The 17,745-nt window shown below is 33.7% G+C and overlaps 1 non-coding gene across 1 annotated transcript; it reads right to left on the bottom strand.

Annotated features, from left to right (window-relative positions):
* Positions 1-4,161: 4,161 nt before the first annotated feature.
* Positions 4,162-4,268, bottom strand: LOC129515443 (U6 spliceosomal RNA). The gene has a single exon (XR_008665582.1). It is a non-coding gene; the product is annotated as a U6 spliceosomal RNA (small nuclear RNA).
* Between the last annotated feature and the right edge of the window lie 13,477 nt (positions 4,269-17,745).

Genomic DNA, 17,745 nt, shown 5'->3' with positions numbered 1-17,745 from the left:
GAACTCTTCATCATAAACGTATTTTTTCTGACATAACACTTCTGGCACTAAAAAGAGATGATTGCTGAGAATTCCTTGCAAGTGTCTCATAGATTATAATAAAGGTACACAGATTGCTACTCCTGAGTTGACAAAACATGGCTTGAGCAGTGATACTAGAAAATGCTACCCTGCTTTGTGTGTGGGCCTTGGCAACCTAAATGCATCACACATACCTCTACAGTAATGATTAATGGAGAATATGTAGTAATCCAAGACCTAAATCTAAGGCAGGGGATGGATAATTCATAGAAGTTGTTTCTTTAACCAAGAGTGATCTGCCGAACAAATTAAGTGCCTTGATAATGTCCCAAGAATCATGCTGGAGCTTATTTCTAGGCTCTGGCATTGAATGATAGGATTATGAAAACATTTATGGAATATCATTTCTACTAACATACATAACAATATAAACTATTATTTTTAATGTAATAATTTTCTTCTTCAGAATATTATTGAAATAATTTAATGTAAGTGTGAAAAAATACTTTCATATAGAAAAGCTAATATAGTATAAAAATGAAAAGAAAATATAAATATTTCAAAATTGTGTATCACTTTATGGTCAATAAGTGTTTGTCAGATAATGTATGAATAAAACAAGTAGTGAACAGGTAAATGAATATAGGCAGGGAAATCATACACAGAATAGTTTATATCTGTTAAACATTGGTTCTAGATCTGAATAATATTCAAGAGCTCAAAAAATCAAGAAGATCAGACATTACACCGCTTTAATAGTCTCCCTACCCACTTAAAAAAAAAAAGCAATATTTTCTTTGGTTTCTTCATTCTGGTTCTTTTTCCTGCCTCCCTATCTCTAAGTGAGTGGGCATAAGCTTAGACCTCTGGGCTTTGCTTAAAAGAATCCACATTAATTACTGCTCATCAGCATTCATCATGGTGACAGATCCTGTTAGCAATGCTGTTTATTTTGTTCTCACCTTTTCTGCTTGGCTGTCAAATGGAAGAGTTTTATGGTTCTTGAGGGAACAATCCTTCTCTATGACCAGCTGCTTTGAGAAAAAAAAAAATGTCTTCTCTTCAGTGTTGTAGTTGCTTTGGTAATTCCTTGTAAATGAAATGGCACAAATGCAGCAATTAATAGTCTCCTTTAATTGAGTTCATTTATAACAGAGCAGAGTTAAACCAACCAAAAAGCCACTGAATAAAATCCTGAATGTAATAATAGTTCAAGTGCTTTTCAAAGATAATAACTAAACTTACACTGTCCTGTGAAGACTATGTTTGTATACTGCTTTACTTAACCATTAAGTGTAATAATACACTACTACTTTATAAAAATTATTTACATTGCTTTTGTTTTACATCCCTATAACTGATGTTTTGATTCTTTTGCATTAATCAGTTTTTTATTGTTGCAGTCTTTTTAAATTATATCTTAAACTCTATGTTTAATAAAGTTTCGAGCATCCCTTGTCAGCTTTTTAGGCTAATCAAGTTCAACACCTTTGCTCATGAGAAGAGTAAGTTTATGCTAAAAAGTGAACATTGAGATTCAAACAGTCAAATGCTTTTAAAAAAATACTGCAGGGGTAACAGGAGAGATCTATGACTTCTAGTAAGGGCGAATTTAGCAATTTTGGAAAAATACTAAATACAGCTAAAAGCTAGCTGGATGAAAATATATTTTTTTTAAAGATCTTAAGTACCAAATAGGCCACAATAGAGAAAAAGAATTTTCAAGAGGTAAATCCAGTGATGGGACCATCTTTTAACTAGAGGGGTGGGACCCTGGAAGCCTAGAGATGGCTGAGATAGAAAAGGGCTCTTGGCAGTGTTACAGGACTGAAGAAATGAATACAAAGGACCTTAAAAGCATCAAGTGCAAGTCAGATATAAATTTTCCCTGATAAGGATTTCAGTTCTGCTTAGGGGTCATTGTCCCTGCCTAGAAAATTGCAATATTCAAAATTGGATTGAGGTGATGGTGTTTTCCTAAGTGCTATTCAAAAATAAATTCAAGCACTCAATGAGAAAAAAGTATATATATAACTTTTATCGTCTAATTAATTCGTATTTTAATTTTCATACTTAATGTCTATCATGCAATCAAAGATACTCAGACACACTAGTTTAAAAGACGAGTAACTTGCAGTATAAGAAATATGGTAATAAATTATTATACAAAGATTGTAAAACAAGCATGGTTGATGTGATTAGAGAATTAAAAGCTAAACTTTAAAACTCCACCAAGGGAGATCCCTGGCTAGCAGCGGTTTAGCACCTGCCTTCAGCCCAGGCCGTGTTCCTGGAGTCCCAGGATTGAGTCCCACATTGAACTACCTGCACCTCCCTCTGCCTGTGTCTCTGCCTCTGTGTGTCTGTGTGTGTGTGTGTGTGTCTCATGAATCAATAAATAAAATCTTAAAAATAAATAAATAAAACTTCACCAAGAATGTGGAAACTAGAAAGTGGCAGTGAATTTAAGACCCCAAGTAAAATTTTTAATCTTAATATCTCAATGAGTGAAATTAGAATTCAGGAGTTTAACAGTAGCTTTGCTATAATTTAATGGAGAATGATTAAATTGGAAGATAGTTTAGGAGGAAATATCCAGAATGAAACACTGGAGATAAAAGAAATACAAATATAAAAAAGAACTTGATAAACTTAGAAGAAAGGAAAATATTTAACATATGTTTGTTTAGTCCAAGGAAAGAAGATACAGAACATAGCAGAAAAAAATGTGAAAAAATAAGCTGAAATTTTCCAAAACTGATATAATTATCAGTTCACAAATTGAAAGAATTCAACAAATACCAAGCAAGAAAATAGAATGAGACCCCCACCTAGATATATGTAGTTTCTATGGAGAAGTTTTAACATATTAAAAACAATAAAGAACCTCTTATAAATAGTCACCAAAAAGAATAGAAATGGGTAGAAAGGACCAACAGGCTGATGGGAATGTCTCAATAGCAGGGATAGACGTGAAAATGAGAGAATAATATATTAATATTTTGAGAGAAAATAACTGTCAACTCAGAATTCTGTACTAGTCAACTCAGAATTCTGTACTAAAGCTTCTTTTGTTCTATGGTACACAGTACTTTCTCTTTGGCTGTTCAAAAAGTGTTTCACTGTCTTTGTTGGCGTACAGTTTTCATGATAAATATTTAAATGTAGATTTCCTGGTTTTGCTTTTTATTTGTTTGCTTGTTTGTTTAAAAGTATGATGCTTGGGGACGTGTGGGTGGGTCAGCAGTTTAGTGCCTGCCTTCGGCTCAGGGCATGATCCTGGAATTCTGAGATGGAGTCCCCTGTCGGGCTCCCCGCATGGAGCCTGCTTCTCCCTCCGCCTATGTCTCTGCTTCTCTCTGTGTCTCTCATGAATAAATAAATAAAATCTTAAAAATAAATAAATAAAAGTATGATGCTTGGAATTGATTCATCATTTTAAATCTTCCATTTTTGAATTTTGCACTCATTATAATTCTATATACCATTGATTACATACCAAAGGTATAATTCTATATATACTATTCCATTTACATCCCTTGTAAAATGTTGGATATATATATATATCCAAATTGTATCCACATTGTACCTATACATTGTATCCATATATAGACATATATATTAGTCTAATATTAGTCTGTATTAGTCAAATATACATATATATTAGTCTCCTGTACATTTTGTGTCTCTTACAATTTTCTTGTTAAAATATTCTCCAACTCACTTTTCTATGCTGCTACATAATCTTCTCAACTTTATCTTCCGATTCCTTTATCTTCTACTCATCTCTTCAAATCTGCCCTTCCCAATTTTTTATTATCATTATTATATTTTTAATTTCTAAATTAAACCAAATTTTTATTGGATTCTATTTAAAAATCTACCTAGTCAATTTTTTGATGATTTCTAATGCTTTTCTCATATAAGTATATGAGAAAATATAGATGTTTCTCCTTTAAAAAGTTTAACTTACATATTTTGCCTTCTGTATCCATTATTTCTAAATCTCCCACCCTAGCAGATAGGAGTGCTATATATATGAATTATTTGTGGCTCAGATTTCATGTCTTTTATTTCATCCACCAGAGTCTCAATTACTTCAAATTAATATTACCTGTTGTTTGGGTTGTTTTTGTTTATTTAAATATTGAACACTTCCCAAATTTGTGTGTCATCCTTGCACAGGGTCCACATTAATCTTCTCTGCATTATTCTAGTTTTAATCTATGTGCTTCTGAAGAAAGCACATGATCTTTTTTTTTTAAGTGTTGTATTACACCTAGTATTAGGAATTATTGATCCATGTCCATGTGGTTAGAAATTATTGTGGTCATTTCTCTCTCTGTCTCTCTCTCTTTCATTTGTTCTCCCCGTTTAATCTAAATCCAAAGTCAATAAAAACATCAAAGTTAGGGATTTTTCCCCCAATTTGCATGCTTATGAAATCACTCTTGATAGTGTCATATTTATATGGGATCTCTTCCTTTTATTTTTTTTTAAGATTTCATTTATTTGAGAGAAAGAGAGAGGGAGAGAGAGAGCACAAGCAGAGGGAAGGGCAGAGGGAGAGGGACAAGGAGACTCCAGCTGAGCAGGGAGCCCAAGGCTCCATCCCAGGACTCTGAGATCATGAACTGAGCCAAAAGCAAATGCTTAACTGACTGAGCCACCCAGGCACCCATGGGGTCTTTTTGTAACTTCCATTCATAATCAGTTTCCAGTCTCTATCCCTTCTAGGCCCCTTACGGTATATTTAAATTTGTGTTACTTTTCAGTAGGATCTGACAAATTCCCTGGAAGCAAAGGCTGACTTTGTTAATTGCATTTTCACATACTTCACAGATACTTCACATCATTGCTGGCCTCTAAATTTTCTCTCCACAGGTTCTCAGGAATAATTTTGTAATTAATGTTTTAGCATTAGAAGTATTCAATACTCACAGGAGTTTATCTTCTCAAGTAGTGTTCTCTAGCCTAGAAACAGAACCCTTCATTTAATGAATGCACTTTAATATCTCCATTTCATTTGGTCAAGCTCTGAAATACAATGTGTTTTGGATATATGTGTGTGTATGTGTTTGCCATTACAAAATACGTATAGATTGTATCTACTATAGAAGATAAATCTACACTATTTTTATCACTTTATTTTTTTAATGAAGATTAAAATTTTCTTCGTATCTATCCTGCACATTTCTTCCCAAGTTTATTTTTAAAGACTTTATAATTTTATTGCTATAGTGTGATATTGTCTTCAATTAAAATGTGATGCAGTTATTTTTTTATCATGTTTGTAACAGCCATAGAATGCATGTGGCTAACTGGCTCATAATTATTCTTCAAGGACAGTGTCCATCCTCTGCTGTGGACATGAGTCTGGGAGTATTCATGAGACCTATGCTGAGTGAATCACAATGTTTGATTCCTTTGATTCCAGTCTTATATCCTACTGGGTAATTTGACATATGTCAAGCCAAAATCTTTAGAATATTTTTAATTGCATCTCTGAATGAATTGGATCTAAGGATATAAACATGCCTGTTCCTACCAGCATCTGGGTCTCACACCACATGGAAGTCTCTCAGAAAATAAAATAAAATATATAAATAAAAGAGAATAATATGTGAGAGATATAGATTTCTATGATGATCATCTCTTTGACAAATTCTATCCTGATCTTCCTGAAGTTCAGTTAATGTACCTTCACAAAATATGTATTTATTATCCCAATTTGCCTAAGTCAACGTAAATTGTGGTTTCTATTGCTTGGAGATAGGTATGTTGGATATATTTGTGTCTTTTTTAGAAAATCCTCAATTTGGTAACAATAATAAAAATAAAATAAACTTTGATCCCAAGTCTATGCACATAGATTCATTGTTCTTCTAACAATAAGAATTGTCAATAATGCGTGTAATGTTTGACATCATTTATCCCTTTATTGCCAGTTAGCCCTTTACTGCCTCTTGGTCCAAATTTACCTTGTTTTGCCCTGCTTTGCAATGATGGAAGGAGACCCCGTGACCATTTCTTTTGCAAGCTGGCACGATGTTGAACTCTGCCAGTATAGGGTACAGGAAGAACACTGAAAGACAGCTGAGAAAGGGCTTCTTTTCCTGGTTCCATCATTTGTCACCAATTTTCTATCTTTTTAGAAAAATTATATCATTTACTAGTAACTAGTACTTTAAAAATCTTTGCTAACTTAAAAATCTGATTTATCTATGGACTAGCTTCTATTATTTATTTTTTATCTTGATAGTGGTCATGTTTTCCTGAATTTTTGTATGTCTGATGATTTTTAAAAAATGTTTACCTGATATTTGCATCATAGCATCACAGAGATTTCTTCGGATGATACCTTTCCTCACTGGAGAATGACTGATTGCCTCTGTCTGTCAGAAATGGAGCCAAGGCAGGGCTGGGTTTCAATTTTGGTTAAGAATTTCTCCACCTTTGATTTATTCTCTTTCTTTAAATATGACTCTCCTGGGTTTTTGCCTGAGAACAAGATGGATCTCTAGCTCCAGAGCCCTAAAAGACTCTTCAAGTTTGGCCCTTGAACAATTGCTAAATTAATTTTTCATTCTTTACTCCTGCAGCTTGAAATGTTGGCAGATGTCTTGAGGGACTGTTTGGTCACATGTCTGAGGCAGACACCTCCTTTGGGTATATTTGTCTCCCAAGCACTGTAAGAGTAAAGAGAGTTTGTGCTGATTTACCAGACTAGTACCCCAGAAATTAGTCAGAATATGTGGAAAGGCACAGTTGCATCTGAGGGTCCCTGAGTCTCCAGTCCAACATAGCAGTCCTGTTGCCCATGAACCACTGCCGGTGTCTTTTTCCAACAGTGTTCATCCCTCTTGTGGGCAAATTGGAATCTCAGCTTCTGTGCAGAATCAAATTCATCCTAGGGGAGAAACAGGCCACCTGGGAAGGACTCTTCTCCACAGATTTGATGTGCAATATAAAATTTTTATAATTTACCTGACTTACCTTATTAATTTTTGTGGGGTGTGGTAATCTTAACAAACTGCCACAACCCACCTGAAAGTGCAAGTTTTTACTTTTCTTTACTAACATATATTTTCACATAATAAAACTCACTATATCTAGATAGATGCTTTCAGGAATTCTGGCAATTGTAAATGATTCTCTGACCATCAAAGCAAGTGAGATTTCCTTTACCCTAACATATTTCCCTACACCTCACTGAAGACAATTCTCTTGGTATGTGTTGATTTAGTTTTCCTTTAGATTAGGGATAATTCTGTTTTTTTTTTTTTTTTTTTTTTTTTTTTTTTTTTTTTTTTTTTTATCTAATTTCTTTCCTGAGTGCCATCAGCCTTTGTTTCACAACTCTCAGGATTTGTTTTTTGTTTTGTTTTGTTTTGGTTTTTTGCTATATTTCTATTCCAAGTTTTTGAATTGCCGACTTGTGGTATCCTGTTATATTTTTCATTGCTTATTTAATTATAATTAATTAATTTTGAAATATTGTGCTATAAATGTTCTCCTCTTTGTGGTTGGACTTTTGGGAAGTGTTTTGATTAGATAATTAATATTGATTATCTCCTGTTTTACTCTTGTTATTTCTTTTTATGGATGATGCCTGCCTTTCTCCCCCCATTCATTTTAATTTGAGCTGATTTTTTTCTGGACCAACAATTACAAATATTTCTAAAGAGAAGTCAACCATCTAAATACTCTTTCCTGTTGGTAGCAAACATAGTTTCTTAAATATATGGCACTTTTTTTGATAGAGAAGTTTTGGTAAATCTGATTTTGTAATGAGACCTTTACTTTTCACCCTCTGATTTTTATTTCTTCATCATTAAGCCTCTGCTATTTTCCTCTTCTAAGTGTCTTTCCTCTCCTTCCAAAATTATATCTTCTAAAAAAAATTATATCTTCTAAACACTATTGGGATTGTGAACACACCAGACTATGCCTTTAGATTCCCTAGTAGTCAGTGCTCTGGTCCACTGCTTCTTAGACCATTTCTCAATATTTCCTCTCTGAGGGTTAAAACTTTTGCCTCTGCAGGTGATATTACTCATTTTATCCACTATTGAGACTCTGCTACACTTTCCTTACATTCACTTAATTTTTACCTGTCTCTGTGTAGTGACGTGGAATTAGGAATAGGCACTGCTGTTTTCGAATATTGACATATATTGTAATAGGTTCCCCAGAGAAACAGAGCTGATAGGAAATATATATATATACACACACACACAAATATGTTTACACATATATTATGAATATATATACACATATATGATATGTATGATATATATTATATTTGATATATATGGTATATACTTATATATACACGTATATATGATATATACTTATATTTATATATTTCCTGAAGAATTGAGAACTAGGGGAGCAGCTGATATAAGCCCTAGAACCCTAAGGCCTGAGAACCAAGTACCCCAATGCCAGAGGGCAAGAGAAGAAGGATATCCTAGCTCAAGGAGAGAGAGAAAATTTATCTTCCTCTGTCTTTCTGGTCTTTTGAGATCCTCACAGATTGGATGATCCTCATCTCACTTTGGTGAAGGAAGATTTTCTTTACTTAGTATATTGTTTCAAATGTTAACCTTTTCTGGAAACATCTTCACAGATGCATTATTTTATAAGCTCTCTGGGCATCCTTTAGCCCATTTGACACATAAAATGAACTATCACATATAGGCAAATAAAAAAAATCGAAGAAGCTACCTAGCTTTGATTAGCTATGATATTTAGAAGAGGTAGGAGTTTTTTTAAAACAAATTTCATATTTCTGACCTACTTCTTTAATTTTATTTGAATGCTTGGCAATTTAGACATTTTCTTGAAGAAGCCAATCCTTCCCTCATTTCTGCTTTTCCCTTTCTTAGTATTTAATCAATATTCATGATGTTCTGGCTACCCTGAAATTTTTCAATCTCCAAAATATATAAATCCAGTGTAGCCTCAAAACCTTTATATATCTTATTCTCTTTACCTGAATGTTCATACTTTAGATTTTATATATACTTAAATCCTTATTATCTGAATGTCTATTCATATTTTACCCAGAATTTTGGGGACATTCTAGTCAAAGTAGCCCCCACTCCTCAGTGAAACAATCATTTCTTTGTTATAACTACCATACCACCTTTTTTTCATAATGCTTTTTACTATTTGAAAATGTATTATGTATATATTTGTACACATATTTGTAGCTGCCTTCTCCAGTAGCATGTTACTTAAGAACAGATATTATATTTATTATTATTGTATTTTCACCACTAGAATCAGGCCTATACACAGTAGATATGTGATATATATTTGTTGAACAAATAGTTTTGTCAGATTCAGTTTGACTTTTTTTTTTTTTTTTGCCTAGTTGTAAATAGTAGTACTCTGAGCAAAATCCAATATTTTGCCAGAAAACAGTGTCAAGTCTGTATTCCATTTTGATTTATCACATCAGGAGTGTTCTCTGTTCTGGAAGTAGGATTACTGGATCAAATTGAAACTTTGAATTATGATTCAATTTATAGTTTTTGTATAGACATCATCTGAAAGTTATTTAAACTTCTGTCATTATCAATAAAGAAGCATTTTATGTCATTCTGACCTATGTATAAGTTCAGAGGGAGACTTCCCTGTGGAAAAGCATTTCTTGTGATGTAGGCTTTCTAAGTTTCTCTGCATGATTTCTCTCTATGCACAACTTTCACTCTGCAGGGAATATTATTTACCCAATATTCTTTACTCTACCTCAAAGCTATAAGCACTTTCAAGAAGCTCACTAACAAGACATAAACATAACATTTATCATTTCACAAATGTTTTGCTTTTCTTTGAAAGTCTTTTTTCTTAAACTTAAAGTCTACAACAAATCTTAGTCTTTAAAGGTCCATAACAAAGGAAAAGAAAACTAAAAATGAGAAAATTGCACAACACTCCGGGTACTCCTCCTTGAGCTCTGTGGGGTTCTCAATTTTTCCAAGACATTTGAGCCAAAAGAAGAAGAAGCAATTTTGGCTGCTCCTTCTCTGAGCAGTATCCCTGGGGCAGAGTACATTAAATAATGAGAGAAAAAGAAAGAGAAAGAGAAAAAGAAAGAGAAAGAGCATAGCAAACTAACGTCAACTCCTGTCAGTGTGTATTTTCACTTGTCATTTCTGAGAGCAGCATTTCACAAGCATCTTTGTGCCACAGTAGAGTCCACACTGTAGAGTCTGTATATTAGACTGTATATTACACTGTAGAGTCACTGTATATTACAGACAGTACAGAGTTAGGAAAATCAAAAATATATGCTATTAAAGGATAATAACATAGAAAATAAGTATTACTCAAGAAATTTAAGAACAGGAAATGTAGAAAATGTACGTTGTTCAACAAACATCGAATAATTAGCCATTTGTATATGATCCCCCTAGCCAAACATTGTCAGAATTATTGGACAATGTATTTCATATATTAATTCAATATACATGCATTTTGTTGTAGTGTTACAGCTAATAAAAGAAATCTGAGAAGCCAGAAACACATAAAATATATCAGTTCCTTAGGAAATTAATATTAGTATTTTCACATATAAAAAAATAATTAAAGAAATTAAAATTATCATTTGAATTATTCAAATATAAATAAAATGGCAATTTTTAAGACAAAATATTGGGATGCCTGGGTGGCTCAGTGGTTGAGCATCTGCCTTCAGCCCAGGGTGTGATCCTGGAGTCCCAGGATCGAGTCCCACGTCAGGCTCCCTGTATGGAGCCTGCTTCTCTCTCTACCTATATCTCTGCCTCTCACTCTCTGTTCTCTCATGAATAAATAAATAAAATCTAAAAAAAAAAAGACAAAATATTGAATGCAACTGGAAAACATGATCATATCTTTCACTACAAAACATATTCCTGGATTTTTTTTTTCACAGTATGCCTTCCTGGTTCTCTTGGAATTTCAGTTAAGCTGAGGTACTCTCTGTTACTCTGTGCCTTCTGACCTCCTTGTATGAGTTCATGTTATTCCCTTTATCTTGAAGGTTGAAAGGTATCCACCCCTTTTTTTTTCTTGACTAACTTAATAACCTGGCTGTAACAAGTGATTTATAAAACTAAAACAATGTTTAGTGTTACATAAAAGGGTTGGAGACCATATAAAGTAATGAAATGTTGGATAGGATACTAAATGTCCTTTCATTCTTCCTGCTGAATTTAGCTGCCTAAAATGGGAACCCTGCACGGAGGATATTCAGCATGAGAGATATCCAGCCATGGTGGAGCCATGGTGGAGGCATAATGGAGCCATGATGGAGCTAGTATGAACCAAAAGATTTTTTTTTTTTAAATAATAGAATCATGACTCTCATACAAATGTAAAGAGGAGCTCGCTTTTTTTTTTTTTTTTTTTTAGAGGCAATTTTTTTGCCCTGGCTGTCTCTCCATAAGGCAGAAGTCACCTGTATATCTACGGAAAATAACTATTTTGTGTTTTATCAGATATCTAACAACTTAAAAAATTATAAAACCGTTCCCATCATGTCAAACTCAGGTAACCTGGAGAGTGTGCTATAGACCATGCATAGATTTCCATTAAAGCACCAATTTTCTCCTACAAATGTAAGAGTGATAGTATAAAAAATATCAGTTAACTCTGACATATTAAAGACAGAGGAAAACAGATTTCGCAGAGGTTGTACAACACGAAATACTAGTATTTTTTACTCATAAGGATTAAAGAAAGCATAAATTACTAGGAAAGTTTAGGAGTTTTAATGGTGATATTGTGCATACCTACTCTTATAGTTCTGATTTATTATATTTCATTTAACTTAGACTTGGATCACCAACTTGAGAAAAGTGGACAAGTGAATACCATTTTTTTTTTTTGAAGAACAGATGAAGTGAGGAGATGACACAGGAAATCACTTAAATATTTAAGAATAAAATAGGGTCATACCTTCATAGAAACCATTGGAAAATTCTCCTTTTGGCCTGTGGCCTAGAGCACATGTACAGAGTTTTATAATACCCTCTTTTCTTTGGAATCATTGCCTCTGGTTTTGGCTTTAGTGGTGTTTGCCCAATCTGTTTGGTAGAGTTAGTCCAATTCTGAGTAAAAGTGGGGAGGCTGACTTCACATTTATTGTTTAATTGCCTCATAGCTCCTCATCACTTTGGCTATAGAAGTCTGGCCTGAAGATGCCAATAGGGAAAGGAGATCACCATTCTCTCCAAATAACATCATTTTCTAAATGACTATTGACATTATGAAGCTATTCAAGCTAACCTATTAAAAACATAAAAAGGCAATCGAGTTAGCTTACTAACATTTACAGCAATATTCTATTCAGGAGATTGAGAAGCTGACTCCTCAGTATGCTAATGCACACCTCTGATGAGGAATACATGAATACTGAATTCATATGTTCAGCAAGAGCAAAGTGTATAGATTGGGTTCCTCACAGCACATAGTTAGAATTAATAACAAAAATAAAATTGTAGTCAAAAGAAAGATAGATATTTCTACTTACCCATGTGTATCCTCATTTCTAATATATTTTATCTGTATTATTCACAGTATTTTATGCATTTATATCAGTTCCCATTAGCATAAGTCTTTTTTTTTTGCAAAGTAAGACTATCATTCAATACCACCTATAGTATAATTGCAATTACATAATACTATTTGAAGTGTGGTTTCTTGACTTAAGTAATACTGCATAAGATTCACTTTTTCCTTGTTGTACATTGCATACAAATTCTTTAATAGGCTTACAGAAGAAATGATTTTAAAATAATCGTCTTTACTTATAAAATTTATTGTAATACTTTTCCTGAAAGAATAAAAATGCAATTCATTGTTTTCTTTTATCCCATTGTGATAACTCCATGGGTTGAAAGTCAGATGCTATACAAAAACAGCATCTAATGAGATGCCTACAGACACTAATATATTTGAATTATTAGGATAATGTCAGATTCAAACATTAAAAATGTATCAATGTTATACAAACCATGTTTTTTTTTAAATTCTGCTTCATCATATTTCTTTAAATTTTTGAAATTTGTTTTTCAAAGGTTATTCTCTGAAGCTTTGAAAATTTATTTTTCAAAGCCTTTTTATTTCTTTGGGGAAGAATGTCAGTATTGTATTCATTTGGACATGATGAAACAGTGCAGGGGTCTCTATATATAGAGTGACTTTTATGTACTTATGATTCTCCTAAGAGTGATTGATAATTTTATTGCTTCCTCTTTTGTTTCTGAAATATATTATCTTTTTGAACCACAAGATATTTTGTCCATTGATGAATATAAAAGCAAAACTATTAATCTATTATGAGCCTGAATTTGGTTTAAGATTACCCATCAATGGGATCCCTGGGTGGCGCAGCAGTTTGGCGCCTGCCTTTGGCCCAGGGCGCGATCCTGGAGACCCGGGATCGAATCCCATATCGGGCTCCCGGTGCATGGAGCCTGCTTCTCCCTCTGCCTGTGTCTCTGCCTCTCTCTCTCTCTCTCTCTCTCTGACTATCATAAAATAAATAAAAATTAAAAAAAAATTAAAGATTACCCATCAATAAAATATTATGAAAATAATTCTGTCGATTTTTTTTTAATTTTATTTATTTATGATAGTCACACAGAGAGAGAGAGAGAGAGGGGCAGAGACACAGGCAGAGGGAGAAGCAGGCTCCATGCACCGGGAGCCCGACGTGGGATTCAATCCCGGGTCTCCAGGATCGCGCCCTGGGCCAAAGGCAGGCGCCAAATCGCTGTCCCACCCAGGGATCCCCTGTCAATTTGTTTTAAAAGATTTATTTATTTATTTTGAGAAATAGAGAGTGCTTGAGCAGGGGGAGGGGGATAGGGAGAGGGAAAGAAATCTCAAGCAGACACCCTACTAACTGTGGAACTCATTGTGGGGCTGGATCTCAGGACCCTGTGATCATGACATGAGCAGGAATCGAGAGTTGGGTGCCCATCTAACTGAGCCACACAGGCACCGCTTGTCAATTGTTTTTTATTAGAAGAGTCCCCTCTTCTATGAATGAAACAAAAGCAAATAAATGATCACATGACTTTTATCTGTGTACCTTTCTTAAGTAGGTATAAAGTAATTTTATAAATAATTGAAGAATGTGATTTATTTGATATATTTTCATTTTATTAAGGGTTTTCCATTATGTTATATCAAATTTTTAAAAACTTTTGTAAACAAAATGACAAAACATGCATTATTTCTTCAATACTATTGTATTAATTATATTAGCTAAAGAGAATATGGGATTATAAAAAAAGTTTTTTTTTTTCAACATTAGGGCTTTCTGCAAAAAAATATTACTGAAACTTCAGATGTGGACTAAAAGACAAGCCTTGAAAATTAAATTATGACTTACTAGTTAGAAAATTCTAGATAGAGATTTACCTCAAGTGATGCATGCATTTATATTTTAAGGGGGTTAAAGGCAAAAACCGCTGAGATATCACAAGGGTTCTAAAGCTTAGGAATATTAGTTTGATTTTTCCCCTAAAAATACAAATTCATAATCCAAAGGATAGGAACCCAAGCTGCTTTCTTAAAAGAAAAAAAAAGTTTATTTATTTGAGAGATGGCAAGGGGAGGGGCAGAGGGAAAGAATCTCAAGTAGACTCCCTGCTGAGCCTGGAGCCCATCTCAAGGCCCAATTTCAGGACCCTGAGATCATGACCTGAGCTAAAATCAAGAGTCAGATGCATAATTAACTGAGCCATTTAGATGTCCCAAATCCTTTCCTTTCCAATTCCCAAGATAATTATTTACATTAGGAGCAAAAGATTCCTCTTCATATTTAAGGAAAAGAGCAGGGATAGCTGACCCATTCCTATATAATCCCCTAATTCTATATTTTCAAGGCTTCTTGCCTACAGCACAGACTCTAGTACATGTGGTTGATCTCTTGTTCTTGCTCATGTTGTCCTAGAAGGGAAAATTGGGGCTTGGAGAACAAGCTTGGTTATTGGCTATAAGTAAATGAAAACCTGCCTTGTTCCAGAAACCATATGTTTGCATTCAGAATAATATTAATAAATGCATATTTTAAAACTTAGCACACAGACTTTCTAAACAGATCATTAATTTAATGTATAATTGTTAGGGAATGCATGTTTGTGTGCCCTCCTCCCCCCAAAAACAATTGCATGCTGAAACTCCACCCCCACCCATGATGAAATAGTATTAGGTGACGGAGCCTTTGGGAGATAATTAGATGAGTTTATGAAGATAGAGCTCTCAGGATGAAGATTATTGTCCTTATAATATTCATGATAGAGTCTGCTTCCTCTGCTCTGTTTATCATCACATGAGTATGCGATGAGAAGATGGTTATCTGCAAGCCAGAAGAGGGCTCTCACCAGAACCCAACTGTACTGGCACCCTGAATTTGTTTATAAGACAGCAAACTTTTTTTTTTTTTTAAGACAGCAAACTTTTGATATTATGTTATAACAGCCCAAACTGCCTAAGAAAATAGTTGTTAAATCCCTGGGCAAAATATTTCCAAGTTTCTAGTCAAGTCTTTAATATTTTAACACAAACTTGTCTTTGAAACCACAACGAGAGCTTATATTTAAACACTTGTCAGATCTCAGAAAGAATATAGAAGAGCAGGCAAGACAAAGTTTATAATGCTTGCTTAAGGAAACCAGAGTTCTGTGGCCTTCATGAATTGATGAACAGTTTTTACATAGAATAGATAACTTTCAGAATTTCTAGAAAATGATAGAAATATTTTAAAATATTCACTAACCTGATAAAATTATGTCCAGAACCTCCAGTGTGCCTAAACTTCCAAGAAGCCCCTCATGGTTCATCATCGTTTCAAGGTCAGTTCCTTCAAGTGCCAACCTCAACAAGTCTCTCTTATTTCCCTCTCTGTGGGGAATAGGCAATGCTCAACTCAAGATGATATCTGATCTTCTTACTGAGTTCTTTTTTTGTAAGGTGGAAACTGAATATTCTTTCCATTTGGCCACATACAAAAAGACAGAAAGGAAAGGTTAAATTGTTAATTGACTCATATAAACTCAGAAACAAATTAACCAACCACCCAGGCTTGAGGAGGTGAATTTCCATAGAGAGATTTTACTATTGGCTAGCACGGCATGTTACCAGACAAATGAAACCCAAGGAGTTAAGATTGAAGAAGTCTGTTTTGAGGATATTCCTTTGGAGTTTATATAGTACATATTTGTTTTCATATAGGCAGTTTTGAATTTCAACCGGTTTTAAGAAAGAAAGTCCAAAGGTTCCCTATACATTTTTAAAAATCTCTATTTGAAAAGCCAATTTACTAAAGTAACTGTAGGAATGATAACACAAATTTTAAAAAATGGATGTAAAGCCCCTTCAGATAAAAGTGTCCTTGGAAACCCAAAGATTATAGAAATCCATATCTGTGATTCAGAGGCCACTCTGTATGATATATTTTTTCTCAATGAGAGTATGACTCTTTAAATCTCATGTAAATATCTATAATCCAAACCATCTTTTCTGTAAATTCAATCTAATGCATTTTGTGAAGCTGCAAGACCTGCAACTGTAATAACTAACTGAAAGACAACATAGCCTTCTCTGGAAACACCGCCAAAAACATAGGACATGCCATTGAATGTACGCTTTTAGTTCCAGGGGCAGTAGTATCTTCAAAGGAAGAAGCAATTGATTCATCCTAAGCAACCTCAGGCTAATTCTCTAATTAGGTGACAATTTAGATGCAGTGCATGCCCTGAGTGCTATGTAGAGTATGAAGTACAGACTGGGGAAAATGCCCAACTGTGGTATTGGAAAGAGAGCAGATGGCCGGGAAAACAATTTTTACAATTATTTCAGAGTTTTCACTTTTAAGTCAATTTAGCATTATTATTTAAATTTAATTCTTGGAATTTTCATTAGGAAAACCATGCAAATATTTTCCATTCTCTAAAACAATTTACCAAGTAGATCAGTAGACATGCAATCAAAGTTTCACCAAGGCATACAATTAAAATAATTTTGCCTCTGTAGTCTGCTATATAAATGCAATGACTGTAGAATTGGAACTTTAAGACATTTAGCTTGTTTGAATGCATTGCTCAGTAAAAGAACTGTGTGCATCATATGTACATTTATTTATCATTACAATATACCTGCTTCAAAAAGTATGTGCATCAGTTTGCATAGAAAACATTAAGAAGGAAATAGAAACAGTGTTTTTTTTTAAATTGAATTTGCAATCAGTCACAGCGGAAGATAAATTGTATTTTGAAAATAGTTTTCCAGATAATGGGACTAAAAATTCTCATAAATATTGATAACAGCACAGGATTACCAAATTTGTAATTTGTGAATCTTAACTCATATTTCTGTTTGCTGTATGTAAAAGTTGTCCATTTTAATCAACATGTTAATGCAATAAAGAATGTTTATCAGTACCTTTGCTGATATTTATTTGGACTTCATATTTATTAGGGTTAACTTCATTTGGATTTCTCTAGTTTAACAGCGTCTCATTAGCCTGAAATTAGCATTTTGCCTGGCAAACATCTTTGTTCATTTCCAAATTTGGTTAGCCTGCCTCCTTCATTGCATGTATTTCTGATTACATTCCATTCATTTGGTGATTTGACACACCTCAGGATTTCTTTCTTAATAATTGTCTTTTTTTTTTAGAAAATGTGTTAATAAAAGTTTCGGTTATATTGAAACACA

Source organism: Nyctereutes procyonoides, unplaced genomic scaffold (assembly GCF_905146905.1).
Source record: "Nyctereutes procyonoides isolate TBG_1078 unplaced genomic scaffold, NYPRO_anot_genome, whole genome shotgun sequence".
NCBI lineage: Eukaryota > Metazoa > Chordata > Mammalia > Carnivora > Canidae > Nyctereutes > Nyctereutes procyonoides.
The sequence above is the reverse complement of the archived record's forward strand: the minus strand, read 5'-3'. Positions and strand labels throughout refer to the sequence as shown.